Consider the following 19,747-nt stretch of genomic DNA (forward strand, 5'->3'; position numbering starts at 1 on the left):
ATAGAGGTTTATTTATAATTGTTATAAAGTTGAACTGCTGAAACGTGTTAACTGAAACATTTTGACTTGCATTAATGCTTTATGTCCCCGCGTTTATATTAAAAATTCATGGAAAATGAAAATGGAAAAACTGCCAATACCTGATTTCTGTCCCCTATTTTTCCACTTGGAATCATATACTTTGGTACCTTTTGACTCCATGGGAAAAAAATATCTAACATCCAGAACTACCAATAACTGGAAGAAGAGAATTTTTTTTTTTTTTAAAGAATGAAATGTTTTCCATCATAGTGGATTCTTAAGCATGTTCTCCACGTATGTGGCATGCTAGCTGCGTGGCTTTTGGCATAATTGTTACATGTTTGGCATGGGTAGCACGCAGGTTGGTGTCTTCAAAAAGGCCCACCAGAAGGCCTCACTTGCCTCCTATAAAGCACCAGTAGCTGTGCTTTGGAAGCACAGATCTGTTTTGAAGTCCTGAGCAATTTCTTGCACCAGATGCTGGAAAGGATGTTTGCAGAGCAGAAGTTCAGTGGACTTCTGATAATGTCTTATTTTGTGGAGTGCCACAGTACCAGGCCAGTTACGATGAGGTTTCTTCACCCCTCCAGTAGAGGGTGCACTCTTACGAGTGGCTTTTGTAGCTAGTTGCTTCCTCGGTGCTTTATCACCAGTAGATTTATAGGCAGACTGCTTTGTACAAGCCCTGGTGTAGAGACCTTACCCTCTTTTTTGTCTGGAGCTCAGTGAGCTAGAGGCGCTGGCATTAGGTAACCATGGCAGTGTGGTGGTGTCAGTTAACCGCTGTAATTTATTCTTAATGCTCCATAATATTCCGTTCTAGAATATATCACAATGTATTTCTTCATGCTGCTGATGGACATTTGGGTTGTTTCTGGTTTGGGGCTATTTTGAGGAGTGGATTTGCTGGATGATAGGGTATGTGTATGTTCAGCTATTTTAGATGATGCCAAACACTTTTCCAAAGTGAATGTATCAATTTTCATTACACTTATAGTGAAGGAGAATTGTAGTTACTCTGTTTCTTTAACAACACTTGATATTGTCATTTTAAAAGGATTAAACTATTTTGGCATGTATACAGTGGTGTCTTACTGAAATTTTCATTTGCATTTCCCTAATGAATAATGATATTGAGCACTTTGTATTTCCTGATTATATATTCTTTGTGAGGTGCCTGTTCAAGTTTTTTGCCCATTTGAAAAAACTGGGCTGTCTCTTTTGTCAATTTGTATATTTGTGTATATTCTGGCTATGAGGCTTTTGTAGTTTTGGGTATTGCAGATATCTTCCCCTACTCTGTTTGCCCCTTCATTTTCTTCTTGTTGAGGTGTTTCGTTTTGTTTTTTTAATTGTGGAAAATACAAATACATATAATTTATTATTTTTACTGTTTTAAAGCATACAGTTGAGTGTCTTCATGTGCATTTATTATGTTGCTTAAGCATATCACCACCATCTGGTTCTAGAACTTGTCTTCACTCCAAGAGGAAATCTATTAAGCAGCCACTCCCCATTCTTCATCCCCCCCCCCTTCCCTGCCAATAACTAATCTACTTTCTGTCTGTATAGATTGTCTGTTTTGTACATTTCCTATAAATAGAATCATACAATATGTGACCTAGTGTGTCTGGCTGCTTTCACTTAGCATACTGGTTTTTAGGTTTATCTAAGTTGTAGCATGGATTAGTACTCAGTTCTTTTGTGAGTCATTAGGGAAATGTGAATCAAAACCGTAAGGAGATACCATTGCACATCCACTTGGATGACCATAATAGAAAGAAAGAAAAACAAATAATGAAAGGGAAAAACAAGTGCTGGTGAGGATGTGAAGAAATTGGAAACTTTGTATATTCCTGGTAGGCACAGCCACTGAGGAAAACAGTTTAGCAGTTCCTCAATATCTTGTTGGTGAATTTAATGAACAGAAGTTCCTAATTTTAATGACATCAAATTTAAGGATAATTTAAATTGGAAAGTGTCTTATAGGTCCTGTGGAAACAATCTTCACCTATTCTAGGTTTGTCTTTCAGAAAGCTTTATTGTTGTACCTCTACATTTAAGTCTACCATCCACCTGGAATTTATTATTGTATGTAATTTGTGAGGCAAGATGCTTCCCCCCACCCCAGTGTGGATTTCCATCAACTGAGTTTTCAAAAATAATGTCTTTCCCTACTGCACTTCAATAATGTCTCTCGTAAATCAGGGTAAATCAGGGCAAATCAGGGCAAATCAAGGTAAATCTTGGGGTGATGAAAAGTTCCAGAAACATATTATAGGTATGTTTCTGGACTCTGTATTCTCTTCCACTGAGCTCTTTGTTTCACCTTGCACCATTACCCCACTGTCTTAATTATTGTAGCTTTATCATAATTGTTTTCTAAAGTTTTTATTTATTTATTTAATCTCTACACCCAACTTGGTGCGTGAACTCACAAACCTGAGATCAGGAGTCATGGACTCTTCCACTGAGCCTGCCAGGCGCCCCTATCATAATTCTTAACATCTGGAAGCTTGAATTTTCCAATCTTGACATCATCAAGATTGTCACGGATAGTCTTGGACCCTTGTTATTTCCATGTAAATTATAGAATTAACATATCAATTCCAACAAAAAAAGAAACCTGTTGGGATTTTGACTGGGGTTTTGTTAAATCTGTAGCCTGATTTAGGGAGAATGACTTTACAATGTTGAGTCTTCTAATCCATGAACATTATTTATTTCTGCATTTATTTACGTCTCTTATCAGTCAGGGTTCAGTGAAGAGACAGAAACCAGGCCAGTAATTTGAACAGGGGAAAGTTAATATGAAAATGTGTTAGCTAGTACAACTAGTAAAAAGGTGGGTAGCTAGTTCAGAGGGTAGAGGGTAACTCTAAAGAGCACAGAAGAGGGGCGCCTGGGTGGCTCAGTCGGTTAAGCGGCCGACTTCGGCTCAGGTCACGATCTCGCGGTCCGTGGGTTCGAGCCCCGTGTCGGGCTCTGGGCTGGTGGCTCAGAGCCTGGAGCCTGCTTCAGATTCTGTGTCTCCCTCTCTCTCTGCCCCTCCCCTATTCATGCTCTGTCTCTGTCTCAAAAATAAATAAACGTTAAAAAAAAAAATAAAGAGCACAGAAGAGCGACTGGAGAAGGCAGTGAATAAGTGAAGACACTTGGAAACTTAGAAGGACGCCCCCTCCTCATTGCCAAGGCTGAGATTTGGACCCTTTGGAGGTGTGGCTGCCATGGAAACATACAGTCCATTAATGATGGAGAACAGGATGGTGTGGCTGCAGCTGACCTGCAGGAGTGGTTTTACCTGGGTAGAGGGAAGGAGGAGGAAGTTGCCAGAGGCATGGGCCGAACAGCTGGTTCTGCAGGACTTGAGATGTGGTGGGTAGCAGTGGTGGAAATGGGCATCCTTAACTCATTCCCAGACTCAGAGAAGACATTTTCAATATGTCACCATTATGTATGATGGCTTTGGTTGTTTCGTAGCTATTCCTTATCAAAACTGACTTAGATTGTTAAAATTAAGCAATAAGTGAGTATTTGACTCTTTTCAAATGCTTTTCCTCAACTATTGAGAGGAACTTTTTTTTTAAATTTTTTTTTTTTTTTTTTTTTTGGTCCTTTGTTCCATTAATATGGAGGGTCTTAGTGATTTCAGACATAAAACAAACTTTGTACTCTTGGGATAAACCAAAGTTGGTCACGATATAACATCCTTTTTATGTAAGTACTGCATTTGATTTCACAATATTTTGTTTAGGAGTTTTGTATCCGGGTATGTGAAAGAGATTGGACTGTAATTTTCTTTTCTTGTAATTTACTTGTCAGGTTTTGGTATCTGGGTGTTTGTAGCAAGGTCATGCTGACCTCAAAAAATGAATCGAGAAATGTTTCATCTTTTTTATATTTCCTAGTAGAGGTTGTGTATGTCAGCGTTACATCTCTTTTAAACGCTTGGAAGAATTCACCAGTGAAGATACCTGGGCCTGGAGATTTCTTTGTGGGAGTGTTAATTACAGATTCAATGTCTTTAATAGATACAGAAATATTCAGATTTTTTATTTTTCTTTGTGTCAGTTTTGGTAGGGTGTGTTCTTCTAGCTTGTATGGTCCCATCTAAATTGTCAAATTCTTTTGGCATAATGTTGTTTATAGTACTCTATCCTTAATATTAAAGATGGTAAGATTAAAAATAATATTATCTTTTCAATGCCCATAAGATCTTACTTGGCACTTATCAATTTTTATTAGCCATTTTGAAGAACCGATTTTGAGTTTTCTTGATTTTCTCTATTGTAAGTTTTCTTTTTATTTCATTGATTTTTGGTTTTATCTCCATTATTTTCTTCCTCCTAGTTTCTTGAGTTGATTTATTGTTCTTTTTTTAACTTCTTGAGATGGATATTTATATTATTGATTAACATCCTTGTTTCTTTTCTGGGAGATCCATTTCAAGCCTTAAGTGTTTGTTTAACAGGGCATTAGCTACTTTCCATACTTTCTGCTATCTTATTCCTAATAAAGTATTCCTAATTTCCTTTGTGATTTTTTTCCTTTTTAAAAAATATTCATTTTTGAGAGAGAGAGAGAGAGAGAGAGAGAGGGAGAGAGAGAGAACGAGGTGGGGGGCAGGGAGAGAGGGGGAGGGAGGATCCAAATGGGCTCTCTGCTGACACCAGAGGGCCTGATGTGAGGCTTGAACTCACAAACCCCGAGATCATGCCTTGAGCCGAAGTTGGAACTTAACTGATGGAGCCACCCAGGTGCCCCTTGTGACTTTTTTTCTTAATTTCTGAGCAGCCTTTAAAAGATTTTTAAGTTATCATTATTGATTCCTCCATAATTACATTGTAGTAAGAATATATATTCTGAATGATATTCATCTTTGCTATTTGTTTCCATTTGTCTTATGACCCAGTTTTCTAGTCATTTTGGGCCAATGTTCCGTGTGCACTAGAAAGAATGTGTCTTCTATTATCATTGGGTGCAGTGGATGTTTTCCACTGACTTATCCCGTTTCATTAATCCTTTTTTTTTTTTTTAATATTTATTTATTTTTGGGAGACAGAGAGACAGAGTGCAAGCAGGGGAGGGGCAGAGAGAGACACACACATACAGGATCCAAAGCAGGCTCCAGGCTCCGAGCTGTCAGCACAGAGCCCACCGCGGGGCTCAAACCCACAGAGTGAGAATCATGACCTGGGTTGAAGTCAAATGTTCAACCGACTGAGCCACCCAGGTGCCCCCCCCCCCACGTTTTTTTTAAAGCTGTGTCCAGTCTCTTGCTAAACAGTCCAATGTCAAACAAGTCAAGTTCATTAATCATGTTGCTTAGATCTTTATACTCCTACCAATTTTTTTGTCTGCTTGTTCTATTAGCTCCTGAGAGAGGTTGTTAAAATATTCTACTATTATGGATTTGTCTACTTTTCTTTTTAGATTTTTGATTTGTATATTTTGAAAGTATGCTATTACGTGCTTACGAATATAAAATTGTTATATCTTCCTGGTGGATTAACCTTTTTACTGGAGTTTTCCTCTTTTTTTTTTTTTTTAACGTTTATTTATTTTTGAGACAGAGAGAGACAGAGCATGAACGGGGGAGGGTCAGAGAGAGGGAGACACAGAATCCGAAAGAGGCTCCAGGCTCTGAGCTGTCAGCACAGAGCCTGACACGGGGCTCGAACTCACGGACCGCGAGATCATGACCTGAGCCGAAGTCGGCCGCTTAACCGACTGAGCCACCCAGGCGCCCCTGGAGTTTTCCTCTTTATATCTAGTTATGCATCTTGCCTTCAAGTTCACTTGATTTGATATTAGTATAACTATATTGCCTTTCTTTTAGTTAGTGTTTTATTTTTTTTTCTTCCTTTTACTTTCAACCTTTTTGTGTCCTTATGTTTAGGGTGTATCTCATATGAGCAGCATATAACTGTTTCATTCTGATATAGTCTGACACAGTAGGTCTATTAATTGGAATATTTGGTCTATTTACATGTAATATAATCACTGATATATTTGGTTTTATATCTATAATACTACTATTCTTTCTATTTCTACTCCCCTTCCCCCTTTTTAATCTTAATTTGGACCAATCAAAAAAAACTTTTAAATTAAACCAGTTTTTCTTTTATTAACTTATTACTTATACCTTATTTTAGTAATTACTCTGGAAATTAAGACATTCCTTCTTTGTTTATTTGAGTCTAATGTAAATTAGTATTTTTACCACTTGCCAGAAATTCTAGGGCTTATTATACTCTATCTTCTTTCTGCCTTTTGTGTTTTTAATTGTATTCACTTAAATTTGCATGCACTTAAGAAACCATAGGATGGGCACCTGGGTGACTCAGTTAGTTGAGTGTCCCCACTTTTGATTTTGGCTCAAGTCATGATCCCAAGGTTGTGGGATTGAGCCCTGCATCGGGCTCTGTGCTGAACCTGGAGCCTGTTTGAGATTCTCCCTCTCTCTCCCTCACTCTCTCTCTCTCTCTCTCTGTCTCTCTCTCTGTCTCTCTGTCTCTCTGTCTCTCTCTCTAGCTCCCTCCCCCTCTCCCTCTGCCCCTTCCCTGCTCATGCTCACTCTCTCTAAAATAAATAAAGTGGAAAAAAATCCCACAGGGAATTCTTATTAATATTTTCCATATTCATTTAGATTTACCTCATACATATTTTTTCTGTTGCTCATTAGTCTTTCCTACATTTCTGTCTGGGATCATATTCCTTTTGCCTATAGAGCCCTCTTTAGTATTGTTTATTTCACTTGTATCTTCTGGTGGCAAATTCTGTCCTTTTTAATGTATTTGAAAATATCTTTATTTCACTTTCCTCCTCGAAGGATGTGTAGAATTCACACACTTTCAGGATGTGTAGAATTCTAACTTGGACATCATCTCCTTTCATTGCCTTTTTGCTTCTATCAAGTCCGTTGAGAAGTCAGGTCTCGTATCGTTGCTTTCATTCTAGACTGCTTACCTAATACAGCACAAATGGGGGAAAATTGGCACAGTGTTTTTGGATCACTTCTCATTACTTCCTTTCCTGGGAAGGAATTGTTTTGGACCTTCAACTCCTAGCTGTTCTGACATCCCCGAATACTAGTTTTTGTCTCCTGCCCTCCTGAAGCATCCTAACCACTCTGATGGCTTCTATGCCTTTTAGCAGCTGCCCTCTGCCCTGCTTCTGAGCTTCTCTCCCCATGATGCTTAAGAGTCATCAGTGCCCCCAAGGGAAAAGGTGATGTGCCCAATGTCAGGTGCATCTCACTGAACTTCCTTTCTTTCCAGGATTTTTGTACAGCAAGTCTTGGAGGCACCCTGGGGCTTTCAAATAGAATTTTTGTGTGTTTGTGTTCGATCTGGCTTTTCTGGTTTTATGTGGTGGGAATGTTGGTCTGCTCTATTACTCCATCACAGGTGCACTTGAAGGTTCCATAATTGTTTTCTTCTGAATGCTTTCTCTTACACACTCTGCATTTTATTTATGGTTTCTCTTTTCTGCATGTTGCTTCCCAAGGCTGCTGGTCTTGCAAAACAGGCTGTGTGTTCAGTTAATTGGTGTCTCCCGTGGCTGTGCAACATGGTGGCCCTGCAGTTTACCCTGTAAAGCCCAGCATGACTTGGGCCCTAGCTTACCGCCTCAGTGCCACTTTCTGTCCTGTCCCCATTAGGAAATATGCTTACAACCCAGAATGGGCAAGAGAGAGAGAGATCTTCTTCAGGGAGGCCTTGCTTAATGCCTCAGCCAGGTGGTTTTAGAGAACTCTCATTAATGCCCTACATCATTTCTTTTTAGCTCTCCTCACAAATGTAATTTTCCATTGATTTGTGGGATTGGCTGAGTAATTTATCTTTTCCCCTCCAGAATGTGGTTGGAGCCATGAAGACAGTGACCTTGTCAGTGTCATTTACACGGTATCACCAGTGTCCATCATAGTGCCCAATACACATTTACTGAATTAACTTGAAGCTTGTAATGATAGGAGATGAGAAGGAGGGGATGAGAATTAACAGTCACTAAAGTTTGACTATTTATCACCTTATTTAGTTTTGACCTTACCTCCTGGAGGCAGACAGTGTTGCTGTCTTGCATTGAGTAAACCATGGCTCAGAAATTCTGTTATTTTCCTAAAGTCACATCTTTGCTAAGTGCCTGATCTAGAATTCAATCCCAGGACTTACTGGTTCAAAAGGAACCCCGACTCTGGATTGTTAAATACTTCTCAGCCTTCCATGCTTTTTGTATTTCTTTACTGACTTTTCAATCTTTATCTGATACTCATAGAATGCTAGGTTATGTCAAGGGCTTTTTTCTGAAAATATAGGAAAACATCAAGAAGAGAAGCTGACAGTTTTTTTCTGTTACTTCAAAAACAGAATGGCATGCCTTTTATATTTCCCTGGAAAGATTATGTGAGTCAATCTAGATTGGTGGGTAAACTTCCCTCAAATGGCCCACTTGAGGAGGAAACATTAATTTGTTTAACTTCAGTTACAAAGAAGTACCTAGAGTCATAGCAATAACTATTATTTATTGAGCACCTATTGTGTGCTATGCACTACAGTGGGCACAACCCATACCTTCTCTTCAATCACTAAAACAGCCCTGGAAAGTAGTTATTGTTATTTCATATTGTACAGATTTGGAAACTGAGACTCAGAGAAGTAAGGAAACTTGCCTTTACGAAGTTTTAGATCTAGAATTTGAACTCCTTTGTGGACTTCCATAAAGACTGCTTATCATTACATACGCTGCTCAAGGCATCAAGCCTGGAACACAGAAGGGCTTAATAAATGTTTGCTTTTTTCAGGTTAGTAATGATATGGTGAGCCTCTGAGGAAAAGGTCACAAAGTATTATAATGAAGCTTCCTTGTGTCTTGCCAGGGAATGTGAACAGCATCTCCAAATTGACCCCTTGGAAAGCCCCAAAGCTTCCGAGTCATGACAGCTTCCAAGTGTCAGGTAAGGATCATATTGGTCTGAACTGCAGGCTGTACTCTGCTATTTGCCACCAATATTTTCTGGTTTCAGATGTTATTGATCTGACAGTTTATTTCCCGAGACACATTAGTTCAAACTGATGTGATATGAAAGTCTCATCCTAAGGAAATTGGCCTTGTGAACGGTTATCCTCTGGGAAGAGCATGCTGCACTTATGACTTGACTAATATGATGAAGAAGCTGCAAATACAATTAGCAGGCCTGGTTGGTGATTCTCCAATAATGATGTTTGGGGTATATTATTGGTTTAGCTGTAATTGAGCTTAAGATGATCTGAAAAGCTCTAAACTGGTGTGAAAGTCATTCACAGCTTTGGCTCACTGTAATGTTCATGCACGAGAGTGGGGAGGGGGGCTGCTGATGACATTTGGGTGTGCAGAGACTGGGGGGTGCGTCCCTGGACAACTGTGGCTTGTCTTTCAAATTCTGTTTTCTTTTAGTCTATCACTAGTAAGATGAAGACTTCTTCATAATCTTCTGCCCACTCCCAAATCCCATCCCCATCCTTATCATTTGGAACTTACTACATATTATCTAACTCTCTTCTTTCTCATGCAAGTATAATTTGTCTGGTGTACATTAAAGTCATCTTTATTAGTCAAGATAGTTAACCTTAGCTGCCATAATAGACAAGACCAAGTGGTTGAGCATCACGAAAGTATATTTCTTGGTAAGAGAAAGCCTTGGTCATGGGTTGGGGAAGGCTATCCTCCATCTGGTGACTCAGGAATCTAGATTCCTTCCCTGCATCATCTCAACATGTATTTGTTGGGAGACAATTCTCCCTGGATTTCTTGGGTTCTCAAATGGTCTTTGTTTAGGAATGATTGAATAGCAAACCAAAGGTAGAGACCTTCTCTCTTCCTGGAGACATCCCAGGATGAGTAAGTTCTGTCCTCTTCCTGGAAGATATTTGCTTATATTCGGAGGTGGTAAACTTAGAGATAAGCTCCATGTGCCAGAGACATTTACTTCCTTTCCAGGGTAAGGAGTAATCTCTCTCCAGAGAGGAGGACAGGCAGGTTACCAGCAGCTTGATAGAAACTCAGAGTCAAAACTCAGATAGAAACCCGAAGTTCAGTGTTCTTCTCCAGTGGTGCAGTAATCCAAATACAGCAAGGTCACACTGCCCACTCCATGCTGTTATCCAGTGTCATAAAGACACATTCTCCTCTTTTCCCATCCAAACCCCTTTCACAAGGGGCTGTAATGGGCGCCAAGTAGTTCCATGTTGCAACAGAGAATTATAATGCAGTTGATGGGTAAAGAAGGGGCCAGTTACAGGTCAGCTAATGGTGAGGGGACCCACTTGAGAGTTTCTTCTCTGAGTTATTAGACATTGTTAAAATTAATACTTGGCTGCTCTATGATTATCAATGTAACTCTTCAACAGTGAATGCAGATATAATACTATGCCAAATCCATTATTTAAAGGATGTCTATATTGAACCATAAAGTGCAAAAGATTTCTTAGTAAGCTCATCCAAGTCCACAGATATTTTTTGTGTGCCTGTTTCATGCTGGGCACCAGAGCTACACTGCATCTGAATGAGACAATATTGCTGTCTTTGAGAAGTCTATGGCTTAGTGAAGAACTCCTTGTCTTAACTACCATGCAGAGTCAAATATTCTTACATTAGGCTAGGTTAAAGGAATATACATCTGTTATTAAATCTACCCTGATTCCTGCATTTAATGGTTATGGTTACCTGCCTAATTTCTGTAAATATTCCTCTACTTTCCAGCTCTGTTCCTCAATCCTCTCCCATTCTATTTACTTGGGCTCTACAAGCTCCTTAATAATTGAGTAGGGGCTAAGGCGCCTGGGTGGCTCAATTGGTTAAGCGTCCAGCTTCAGCACAGTTCGTGATCTCATGGTTTGTGAGTTTGAGCCCCACATTGGGCTCTCTGCTGTCAGCACGGAGCCACTTTGGATGTTCTGTCTCCCTCTCCCTGCTCCTTCCCCCCCACTTCAAAAATAAATAAACATTAAAAAAAATAAGTAGGGGCATGCATGTCAAGACTTCTTTGGTTGCAAGTGATAGAAACTCAACTCCCAACTGGCTCAAGCCACAAAAGCGGATTTTAGTGGGTTCTGTGAGTGAACTGTCAAAGGGAGCTCTAGGTGCAGCAGGATCCAGAGGCTCAGATGATTTCAGGACTCAGTCTTTCTCTTTCCATTTCTCTTTTATGTTTTCTTCTGTGTTGACCTTTTCCACATGGTGACCACAGCAGCTCCATTCCACGTTGTCTTTGCAACACACACCTTGAAGATGAAGAAATTCTCTGTACTTAAGTTTAAAAAAATGTCTAGGATTGAATCAATCATTCTGATTAGGGGGAGGAGAGTTTTCTGGCCAGATCTCGGTTACAAGTTGTTATGGCTGAATTGTGACTCCCCCAAATTCATATGTTGAGATCCTGAGCCCTAGGACCTCTTAAGGTGAATGTATTTGGAGACAGGGCCTTTAAAGAGGTAATTAAGGTTAAAGGAGGTCATATGAGTGGGCCCTAATCCAGCATGACTGGAGTCCTCATTAGAAGAGGAAATTATGACACAGACCCACAGAGGGTAGACTCCACGAAGACACAGGGAGAGGAAGTATATCAGCAAGTCAGGGAGAGAAGTCTCAGGAGAGCTCAGCCCTGCCACTGCCGTGACCTCAGACTTCCAAAACCATGAGAAAGTCTCTGTTGTTAAGCTACCTAGTCTATGCAGCCCTAGAAAATTCATACAGATTCAGCCTTGAACTCACGGTGGATTTATTTAGTACCCCTTGAACCACTCTAGAGAGGAGGAGTGGTTACTCAAAGGAAACCCAAAGAACTATTACTACAGGGAAGAGTAATGAACATTTGGTAGGGGAAAAAAAAGGATTGTCTACCACTGGGTCAAATTCATAATTTTTGGACATATGTGATGTGTCAGACCTTAGAAGCACCTCATACCTAACACAACAACCCCATGAGATAGATGCTATTATTTTCCTCATTTTACAGATGAGAAAACTGAGGTCCACACAGGCTAAGTGCATTTATCCAAGAACATGCAATTAGCAGGGAACAGAACCAAGATTGATATCCATATTTGTCTAGCTGCAAAACCTCAGCTTTTTATCACTATGCTGGAGAGCCAGTGACCACTAGATCCTCCTGCTTTTCTATTTCCAAGACTGAAAAACTCTGGCTTGAGGCATGGGAAGGAAGTATGTTAATATGTTAATTAAGGAAAATTCACAGTCTGCAGAATTCACGAGTCCATTTTCGGAACTGTTTCTGATCTGGGTGAGCCTTTGACCCATTCCAGTTAATTAACATTGCAGAACATGAAGTAATTGCTGTTGTTCCTCAAAATTGGGGGCAGAAAAACACCCAGCGGCCTGGGCCCACCCCAGCCCTGACTCCTGAGGCTAAGGATCAGAACGCCAAAGTCTCACAAGAGGACACAGTCAAGAAATTCCTCAGTTCATCTGCTTCTCCACTCCTGTGTGTTCATGATGTGTTCTGTTCTGCGATTAGCAAGGCAAGCCTGCTATCTGAATTGGGGGCATAAAGTCTACCGCTGAGTAAGAGATCTGTCCTGAATTTTACAAATAGGATTTCTAGTTTGAAATGCAGGCTGATATTTGAATGTTTCATTAGGAAACAGATTCAGAAAGTATGAGACTAATACATGGTCATCGTATTTTTTCCATGTAGTTCTGATAGTTCTGTTGAAACCAATGGTGACCCAAACTTGTAAATCCTGCTGGTCTTTGTTAGGACTCTGTGGGTGCAAGAAAGGGCAATCCATTCAAGCCAGTTCACAAATAGAATTCAGGGGTCTTTGTCACTGTGTATCTATCATCTGAGTCCATGAGGTGATGAAGTTGTGCAGAAAAGCAGAAGTTTGTCATTTCATTTTTTTTCAATAATTATACAATTTCAGTTATTAACGCTTTTTTAATGATTAAGTTATCATCCCTAGCATGAATCCTTTTCTGCCATGGCAGCTTCCTGGTGGTTCAGTCTCTGTGAAGGACCCCCTGAATTTTGAATGCCCTTGAATGGATTGCTGGTCCTTCCAACCAAGAAATACTGTCAAAGAGAATCAGTCTTTCACCAAATGTCTGACCCTGGTGCATATGCAGTGTAATCCAGCAGCAAGTGGTCAATTGAAAATCTTGCCCAAGATGTGGGATTCCTGATCAAAGTGGTGCTGAGACATGCTTAAAGAACAGAAGAATCACAGACGACCCGAGAGAATCAGGTGGTCTTAGAGCCATATTCAGCTGGACCTCCCAGGGTCCACCACACCGGCTGTTGTGGCCACTGTTCTGGTCGGTTGATGCCTGTATCACACTGGTTATTCAATATTTTGAATATCATATCAACCCCAAAAGAGTTAACAGTTGAAGAAAAAAAAAAAAAAACGACAAGGAAAGTGACTCGGTGAGCACTTCAAAAGAGAAAGATTTAAATATCAAAAGATTCTAGCAGGCCTTAGGAAAAAATTGGTGAAGCCCTTGAATATTTTTTAAATGACCTTTTTGCTATCATACTGTGAAAACCAAACCTGAAGTGAAGGATTTTGTCACAAAAATTACACGAAAAAAACTCACTACTTAATACATTTTTTGTTCTTCACAAGAATTCATGCATAGTTGAAATGGTAGCCTAAATTTTGTTATGTTGGTAAGCTCAGTTTCATTTTTCAAGCTAAAGTTCCAAATCAAAGCCCTTTTTTCTCCCATGATTTGCTATGAAAATTTGGGCTCAGTATTAAGTGAGTCATTCTACAGGTCTTCTAAGACCAGGATCGATTTTCTTTTGGGGGTGGAGGGCAGGGAGAGTCCCCCCTGTCTCTCATGGAGCTGCACAGTCTTCCCTTATGCTTCTTGCCATGATGACTCCATTTCCCTGCTTGTTGTCACATCTGTGTTCCCTGCTCACTCATGGTGTACCTGCTAAGTTAGCCATGTTTTATGCCACGCGTCGTCTTTTCCCAACCATCGGTTATTAGACTGGTGGTGGCCCATGACACAGGGGTAGCTGTTCCGTAGCCTGGCCAAGGATGTAGACTTTATAAAAAGGACATGAGGTATACTAATCAGATTCACTCTCAGGAATCTCTAAGGAATATAGTCAGATTTAGTCAGATACCATGATGACCCGATAGTAAATCGACACAACATAGAATCCCTGAGGTCATGATGGGCCAAATGCAAGCTTCAGGAGCAAGAGTGAGTCATCCAGCAGGACAAAGGTGATAACTCAGATTCCAGACTCCTCACCTAATGGTCTTCCACCATGTCATGTACACTGGGCAGCTATTTGTCCTTCTTGTGGTAACAGTACCCCACATTTTCTCAGTCCATACAATTTGGGTCAAACTGATCCCATCAGATCTAGAGTCGTCATGTGACCCAGGCCCTGGCCAGGCAGCTCATTACGTGCCCTCAGCCATAAGGATTGGTTAAGGGATGGGCACATTGCCCAACTTGGGCCAGTAACATTGAGGAGAAGGACCTCTGGGTAAAGAGTTAGGGAAAGCACACCCAGCAAGATGTGCACCTGAAGCTGCTTGCAACTCTCTTGTTGAGAAATGAAGCAGCCTGCAGGAGATCAGGCAGGTCCTGCTGACGATGTTTGAGCTGCTGGATCCTGCCATGCCTGAAACTGGCAAGACTCCCTCAGACTCCCAGCCAGCATTTCTCCTGTTTGCTAAGCTAGTTTAAATTGGGCTTTATGTCACTTGTTACCAAAACAGCCATAGCTGACACAACATGCTTATTTGATTATGATAACAGTAATCCCTGGTAACCACTTCAAGGTACTGTTCCAGCTCTCATCGCAACTGATTCTTTCAACAACCCTGTGAGGCACACAGGGCAAGGATCTTGATGAAGATTGATGCCAGGTGTAGGGGGCCACAGCAATGTTTTCTCGAGCACTTGGAAAGTATAGGGAGTGAAGATTGCTTTTTGAGAGTGACACCATGAAGTCAATATATTATAGATCGAAGCAGAGCAATGCAAAGTCATGTTAAAGAGATAGGATGGCTAGGCCAGCAAGACTTGTCTGTCATGTGATTGAACTTATTAACATATTTTAAAGAAAGGCTGTGTCCATCACGATCTGCCACAGAAGCCTGGAGGACGGAGTTGCAAATGCCAACCTTGAATGCAATCACTACAGCTTGTTTCAGTGGAGAGTGAGTCTTGATCTTTGAATATCTCTTGTTCCAGGGGCAAGGCTAGGTTTAGAGAACTGCTTTCAGCTGCAAGTTGTGGAAAATCAGAGTGATAACTATGGTCAATTAAAGGTGGCTGAAACTTCCTTTCCATCCTCCCATTAAGAGGCAGGCTCTCTTTCCCCTTGAATCCAGGCTCACCTGGTGACTTGTTTCAAAAAGATGGAATGAAGTAGAAGTGGTATCGTGTAATTTCCAAATGCTCAGCTGTGAAAGATCTGCAGCTTCTACTTTGCACACTTGGAAGACTCCCTTTTGGAGCCCAGCTGCCACGCTGTGGAAAACCCAAGCCATAGGGAGAGAGGCTGAGCTGTTAGCAGACTGCCAGTCATGCAAACGGGCTGCTTTGAGCATTCCTTCCAGTTGAACCTCCAGATGATCGCCGCCACAGTCAGCCCCAAATGGAGTAGAATAACCACCCTGCTGAGGCTGGTCAACTCACAGAATCACGACAAGTAATAAATGGTGGTTGTTTTAAGCCACTAACTTTTGGGGTGATTTGTAATAGTGCAACAGATAACTGAAACAATAATGGCTTAAGCAATAAAGACATTTAATGAACTTCCTTAATAGAAATTCTGGATGTTGGAAGTTTCAGTTTTGGTGTAGTAGGTCAACAGCATTGTCAATGATCTCTCTTTCTTCCTTTTTATTCTATAATCCTTAGTAAATTGGCTTTTCATCTTCCTCATGGATACAAGATGGCTGCTACAGCCCCAAATATCACATCCACATTTAAAGCAGAAAGAGGGGGAAAGAGTTAGTACTTGTGAGCTCTTCTCTTGCCTCTGTACCTTCACTAAGAAGCCAGATACCTTTCCAGAAGCCCCCCAGATGACTTACCATTATGTCTCATTAGCCAGAGTTGATTACCCTTAGTTCCAAGGAAAGTGAATGTATGTTTATCCAATCTCTATAGTGTTGAAACAGCCATGGGGAAGGAGGTTGACAGTGGCCTTTTGGCAGCAACCAAAAATCTTTACCACAAGATAGATACAGATATTGTTGCCAGTCGACTTGTGACAGTGATGATTCCATCTGAATTATCCTTTCCATGAGATGCTGGTTTCCAGCCATTTCAGTCTATTGCCACTAAAGACTAAATGAATGCATCCATCTCTCCTTGTCCCAATTTTATTCATCAAGAAACCATATTCTTATTTATTTCCCCAGGCTGGTCTTCTTACCAGGAGAGAAAATACTGGTTGCATAGCTTTTCAGAACCAATCTCTACAGTAGTAATCTCTCTTTGCAAATGAATACGTTGTCATCTGGTTTATACATCAGTCTCAAAGTGTGGCTAATGTGAGTCTAACCCAGAGGGATGATACCTCTCTCGGTGTGTTGAAAGAGCCAGGTTTCCATTGTTTGTAAGGATCTGGATACAATCACTAACCTTCATGCTATCACATGAATCTCTTTGGGAGACAGCTTAATGATGGGGACAGCTTCTGATGAGGACACAACTGACACCTGAGCAAAGATATCTGGAATTGTTACAGAGATGAGAACGAATATGGCTGAGTGGTCATTGGTTCTGCTCCCTACAGAAACACAGAAACCCTGGTGACTTCAGGCTGATGGAGATGTTGAGCTCACCACCCTGATTTTATGATTCTATGCTGAATTAAAGCAATCTGTCTCATTAGCCCCAAAAGATCAGTGTCATGGTTAAGAACATCATCAGCTCAAGTGTGCCTATTAGCTCTACCTCATATTGACTGTGTGACCTTGGGCAAATGTTTTCCCCTCTTTGAGCCTCAGTTTCTTTATCTGTAAAATGGAGACAATATTCAAGCCTCTACCTTGCAAGGCTGCCATAATAATTGACAGGTGCGATGTATGCAAAGTGCTTGGCGTAGTATCTGGTTGGACATGGTCCTCACCAAGCAATAGCTGTTTTTATTTTTACAGATCTTATGTCCAAACTGGAGGTTAGAAAACCTGGTTGGGCACAGCCATGCTGTCTTCATGCTTAAAGGCCCTTTTCATATACTCAGTAATGGTTCAGGGGGTGACAGTGGTACCCAAACCACCATGGTTGCATTGAATTGGATAAAGAAAAGATGTGTAAGATGTGCTCTCTAGGCTCAGAGAAGTTCTAATGTGGTTGGAGAGGCAATATATAAAAACATGAAATGGTGGGGCACCTGAGTGGCTCAGTCAGTTAAACCTCTGACTTTGGCTCAGGTCATGATCTCATGGTTCATAGTTCAAGCCCCATGTCGGGCTCTGTGCTGACAGCTCAGAGCCTGGAGCCTGCTTTGGATTCTGTGTCTCCTTCTCACTGCCCTTCCTCTGCTCATACTCTGTCTCTCTCTCACACAAATAAACAAAACATTAAAAAATTTTTGATAAAAACATGAAATGGTTAAGTACCATGTGCAACATACCAAGATGAGGGGGTAGCCCTGAGTGCAATAAAGGCTGAATCTGTCTTGCTCATCCTGTCGTGGTATAAGTGGAAATAGCAGCGGACTTGGAATCAGACAGCTTTCTGTGGACACTCCCCACCCCAGGCTTGGTTAGATACCACCCACTGACCTAGGATATCAGCAGTACTCACCACTGAAATGTAATTGTTCACTTGTTCAGTCTCTCCTGTTGAACTGGGAGCGATGGAGGACGTTCGTTCATTCATTTACTAATTGATTAAGCAAGTATTTACTGGGTATCTGCTATGTGCCAAGAACTGTTCCAGGAAATGAGAACAAGACAGCCATTACCTGTATCCTTGAACACCTCATGGAAAGCTGCACAGAGAGACAAGAGACAAGCAAATATGTGGTTATATACAATGTTGGGTGGTGGTAAGCACTGGGAAAAAATAGAAAGCAGGATAAAGGGTGTTGTAGACATGGAGATGTACCACCCACCTCTCCCATCGAGGAAGGACTTGCTGAGCAGCTGCAGGAAGAGTGGTCAGCAGATAGTCCCCACCTGTTCCTCCTCAGGGTCTGCCTGAGCTGCAGAGAGCCACCTTGCCCAAGCTCACACATTTCCCAGGGCAACCTGCATCCCGTGCCTCAGTGAGGTGTGGGGTCCAAAGGCCTGGCCATTGCCTCCTGACTCCAGACGCACTGGTGGGCGATATTGCTCGCAGAGCTTGTCGCCCGGGTGGATGAAGCTATGTTGAACTGATGTCATAGTTTCTCTTCCGTCTTTTATCCACACCTGCTTTCCCCTCTACACGACACACTCCATCTCTGTGTTTGCTTTAGGAGAATCCAACACGTGACAAGGTGATGGAGTGTCATGGCAGGGGAGGGGCTTGCAAATTTGGATAAGGTGAGTAGGGAAGTCCTGTCTGAGAAGGTGACATTTGAGCAGAGGCAGGAGGTTGAGGGGTCAGCTGTGTAAAAATCTGGAGGAACAGTGTTTCAGGCAGAAGGAACAGCAAGTCAGAAGCCCTGAGATAGGAATATACTTGGCACATTTGCGCATCATCAGCAAGGCAGGTTTGTGGGCTGGAGCCCAGTCATAAGGACAGCCATTGATAATGCAGCAGGAGAGGCAGTCAGCAGTCCCATACTGCTGTCCCATAGAGATGTGGGGACATCTCTACTGTGTGTCCCTAGTGCCAGTACATAGTAGGTCCTGAATAAATGTCTATCGAGCCTAACTGGGCTGTCATTCCAGCTCCTCTCCTCTCTCCATGTGTGATCTGGGACAAGTAGTTACTCAACCTTTTTGTGCCTCAGTTTCCCTGCCTGTAATCAGTGGCAAAGGCGGGACCCTTGAGCTCTGGTTTAGAGCTTTTGTTACCATACCGTTTTCTCTTCTTACATTCCCTTCTTCTCTCTCCTCTCTTCCTCCAGGGATCTGGAGCACACCTGGTCCCACCCCCAGCTTCTCAACAGATGGCTCCCACTAGAAGGGCGGTTGCTCTTGGCAGCTCGTCCCCATATCCCAGAGCCCCTGAGCTCAGAAGCAGCCATACCGGGGTGGTGGGTGGGTGGTGGCAGAGTCGAGAGAGAGTTAGATTTCTCTCCTCTGATAATAAATAAACCCTATTAAGGCGTCCTCGCACCCGTGGGGCAGGGTGCTCCTTTGGTGGGCCTTATTGCTTTGATAAAAGCCGCAATATCTGAAAATTGTCTCCGGCACCCGAGAACTCCCATTTTATGACTTGCACGTGCCTGGGATAAATTGCTTTTGCTGCTTTGTTATATATAATTCAGGTCCTTATGGATGCTAGTGGGATGCATAGTGCTCTCCTGTAATGATTTATTCATTTGGGAGAAGCAGAGTGCACCCACTGGGTTCTGCCCAGCCCGCCTGACAGCTCGAAGGGTTGGCACTGCAGGCACGTGTTGGATTCGTCTTGAGAGAGAGGAGCTGATTTGGGCTGTTTGGCTTTCCTGGAAAGCAGACCTGGCTGTGTGAGGACCCTTTGTCAGAATGAAGCTTCCTCTAAGGACGTGGCTGGCTGAGCTAGGGGCTTTGCGGGGGTAATTTCAAGCTTCCTCACCACTACCGTGGGGATATACTCATATGCT

At 41.8% G+C, this 19,747-nt stretch overlaps 1 pseudogene; it reads right to left on the reverse strand.

The window, feature by feature from the left end:
* Positions 1-298: 298 nt before the first annotated feature.
* LOC122204010 lies at positions 299-18,395 on the reverse strand (annotated as a pseudogene).
* Between the last annotated feature and the right edge of the window lie 1,352 nt (positions 18,396-19,747).

Source organism: Panthera leo, chromosome D3 (assembly GCF_018350215.1).
Source record: "Panthera leo isolate Ple1 chromosome D3, P.leo_Ple1_pat1.1, whole genome shotgun sequence".
Taxonomy (NCBI): domain Eukaryota; kingdom Metazoa; phylum Chordata; class Mammalia; order Carnivora; family Felidae; genus Panthera; species Panthera leo.